Below are 4,306 nucleotides of genomic sequence, written 5' to 3' on the forward strand. Positions count from 1 at the left end.
CTCACCTACTCACCAGCGTTTTTTGTTTTTTGTTTTTTGAGACAGAATCTCACTCTGTCATCCAAGCTGGAGTGCCAGGGGTATGATCTCGGCTCATTGCAATCTCCGCCTCCCAGGTTCCAGTGATTCTTGTGCCTCTGCCTCCTGAGTAGCTGGGATTACAGGTGCACACCACCAAGCCCAGCTGATTTTTGTGTTTTTAGTAGAGATAGGGTTTTACCATGTGGACCAGGCTGGTCTTGAACTCCTGACTTCAAATGATCCGCCTGCCTCAGCCTCTCAAAGTGCGGGGATTACAGGTGTGAGTCACTGCACCTAGCCCTCACCAGCCTATGTTGAAGCAATCCAAGTTATAAAATTTCATTCATAGTATTTCAATATCTATCTCTAAAAGGTAAGAACTATTTAAGATAACAGTGCTATTACTGCAGGTATACAAAGTTAAACATAATGCAAAAGGTCTGTGCATTTTAACGATTGTTACATATTGCTACTGTCCCCTTAAAAGGGTACAGCAATTTGCCCTTACAGCCCTAGTTTATAGCAGTGCCATCCCTGATATTATCAATCTTTTTCATATCTATCAATCTATAGCTCTCAAAAATGATGTCTTGTTCCAACTCTCACTTCATTGATTGTTAATGAGGTTGAGCAACTTCTAATTTTATATTGACCATTTATATTTCTTCTTCTACAATTACTTATTCACATTCTCTTCTATTGTTCTATGCATCAATCTTATTTTCATATTGATTTATAAGTTTAAAAAGCAAGAATTTTAACACACATTGCATTATCTATATTGTATATAATAGAAAAAGTCTGAAGATGGATTGTCAAATGAAAGTATAAAGTACTCATGATAAATACATACCATGTGTATTAGTCTATTTTGTATTGCTATAACAGAATCCCTGAGCCTGAGAAGTTTATAAAGAAAAGAGATGCATTTAGCTCATGGTTCTGCAAGCTGGGAAGTTCAAGATTAGGCAGCAACATCTAGCAGCTTCCAACAAGGACCTCATGCTTGGTCAAAACATGGAGAAATGGAAGGCGAACCAGGTTTGTGTGAGAAAGGGCAAAAATCTAGAGGCAACTTCATTTTATTTTTTGTATTTCAATGGCTACAAAGGCACCCTCACTTTATAACAACCGGCTCTCTCAGAAACTAATCCATTCCCATGAGAACTAACCCTGTCTTGTGAGAAGGACATTAATTCATCTTAATGACCTAATAGTTTAGAGACACCATCTGCCCTGCCAACATTGCCACATTGGAGACCAGTCTACAACATGAGTTTTGGTGGGGACAAATGATATTGAGACCATAGTGAGAGGTGACAGCGTGCTGGCAGCCCTCACAGCCCTCGCTTACTCCCGGCACCTCCTCGGCCTTGGCGTCCACTCTGGCCATGCTTGAGGAGCCCTTCAGCCCCCCACTGCACTGTGGGAGCCCCTTTCTGGGCTGGCCAAGGCCGGAGCCAGCTCCCTCAGCTTGCCGGGAGGTGTGGAGGGAGAGGCACAGGCAGGAACCGGGGCTGCATGCAGCGCTTGTGGGCCAGCGCAAGTTCTGGGTGGGCATGGGCTCAGCGGCCCCGCACTCGGAGCAGCTGGCTGGCCCCACCGGCCCTGGGCAGTGAGGGGCTTAGCACCTGGCTGGCAGCTGCTGTGCTCAACTTCTTGCCAGGCCTTAGCTGCCTCCCCGGGGGGCAGGTCTCGGGACCTGCAGCCCACCATGCCTGAGCCTCCCCCCAGGCCCATCATGGGCTCCTGCACAGCCAGAGCCTCCCCGACGAGCACCGCCGCCTGCTCTAGGGTGCCCAGTCCCATCGACCACCCAAGAGCTGAGGAGTGCGGGCACACGGCGTGGGACTGGCAGGCAGCTCCACCTGCAGCCCCTGTGTGGGATCCACTGGGTGAAGCCAGCTGGGCTCCTGAGTCTGGTGGGGACTTGGAGAATCTTTATGTCTAGCTAAGGGATTGTAAATACACCAATCAGCACTCTGTATCTAGCTCAAGGTTTGTAAACACACCAATCAGCACCCTGTGTCTAGCTCAGGGTTTGTGAATGCACCAATCGGCACTCTGTAACTAGTTACTCTGGTGGGGACTTGGAGAACCTTTATGTCTAGCTAAGGGATTGTAAATACACCAATTGGCACTCTGTATCTAACTCAAGGTTTGTAAATGCACCAATCAGCACTCTGTGTCTAGCTCAGGGTTTGTAAATACACCAATCAACACTCTGTATCTAGCTAATCTAGTGGGGACGTGGAGAATTTTTGTGTCTAGCTCAGGGATTGTAAATGCACCAATCAGCACCCTGTCAAAACGGACCAATCAGCTCTCTGTAAAACAGACCAATCAGCTCTCTGTAAAATGGATCAATCAGCAGGATGTGGGTGAGGCCAGATAAGAGAATAAAAGCAGACTGCCCGAGCCAGCAGTGGCAACCTGCTTGGGTCCCTTTCCACACTGTGGAAGCTTTGTTCTTTTGCTCTTTGCAATAAATCTTGCTGCTGCTCACTCTTTGGGTCCACACTGCCTTTATGAGCTGTAACACTCACTGTGAAGGTCTGCAGCTTCACTCCTGAAGCTGGCGAGACCACGAACCCACCGGAAGGAATGAACAAGTCCAGAAGCACCGCCTTAAGAGTTGTAACACTCACTGCGAAGGTCTGCAGCTTCGCTCCTGAGCCAGTGAGACCACCACCAGAAGGAAGAAACTCCGAACACATCCAAACATCAGAAGGAACAAACTCTGGACATGCTGCCTTTAAGAACTGTAACTTTCTTAAAGTTACACTGTGAGGGTCTGCAGCTTCATTCTTGAAGTCAGTGAGACCAAGAACTCACCAATTCCAGACACAATAGCACCATGGTGCACTATGCAGTCCTTAATAAGTATATGTTTATAAAAACCCATTGAATATACAACACCAAGAATGAACCTCAATGTAAACTATGAACTCTGGGTGATAATGATGTGTCAGTGTAGACTCATTGATTGTAGCAAATATAACAACTCACCATTCCCGGCTGTGGTGGCTACAGTGGAAGACTCCTTCTGTTTGATTAAACTTTCCAATCAAAAGACAAAGAGTGGCTGAATGGAAGAAAAAACAAGACCCCATGATCTGTTGCCTACAAGAAACATATTTCACCTATAAAGATACATATAGACTTAAAAAAGAGATGAGAAAAGATATCCATGCCGATGTAAACCCAAAAGAGCAGAAGTAGCTGTACTTATATCAGACAAAATAGATTTCAAGACAAAAACTCTAAAAAGAGACAAAGAATGTCATTATATAATGATAAAGGGGTCAATACAGCAACAAGATATAATGATTATAAATATATATGCACCTAACACTAGAGCACCCAGATATATAAAGCAAATATTATTGGAGCTAAAGAGAGAGATAGACCTCAATACAATAATATGTGGAGTCTTCAACACTCCCCTTTCAGCATTGGACAGCTCTCCCAGACAGAAACTCAATAAGGGAATATTGAACTTAATCTGCACTGTAGATCAAATGAACCTAATAGATAGTTACAGAACATTTCATTCAATGTCTGTAGAATATACATTCTTTTCCTCTGCACACTGATCATTCTCAAGGATAGACCATGTGTTAGGTCACGAAACAAGTCTTAAAGCACTCAAAAACTGAAATAATATCAAGCATCTTCTCTGACCACAAAGAAATACAATTAGAAATCAACAACAAGAGGAATTTTGGAAATCACACAGATGCGTGGAAATTAAACAATATGTTCCTGGATGACTAGTGAATCAATGAAGAAATTGAGAAGAAAATTGAAAAATTTCTTACAACAAATGATAATGGAAACACAGCATAGCAAAACCTATGGAATACAGTAAAAGCAGCAGTAAAAGAGAAATTTGTAGTTATAAGTGCCTACATCAAAAAAGAAGAAAAATTTCCAATAAATAACCTAACAACACATCTTAAAGAACTACAGAAGCAAGAGCAAAACAACCTCAAACTTAGTAAAAGAAAGGTAATAATAAAGATCAGAGCAGTGATCAATGAATTTGAAATGAAGAAGACACACACAAAAATCAATGCAACAAAAAGTTGATTTTTTGAAAAGATAAACCAAGTTGACAAACTTTTAGCCAGACTAATGAAGAAAAAAGAAAAAGAGAAACCCTAAATAAATAAAATCAGGGATGACAAAGGAGGTATTACAACTGCTATCACAGAAATTCAAAGAATAATTAGTGTATACCCTGAGCAAGTGTATACCCATAAATTGGAAAATCTAGAAGAAA

Source organism: Hylobates moloch, unplaced genomic scaffold (assembly GCF_009828535.3).
Source record: "Hylobates moloch isolate HMO894 unplaced genomic scaffold, HMol_V3 SCAFFOLD_2, whole genome shotgun sequence".
NCBI classification, from domain to species: Eukaryota; Metazoa; Chordata; class Mammalia; order Primates; family Hylobatidae; genus Hylobates; species Hylobates moloch.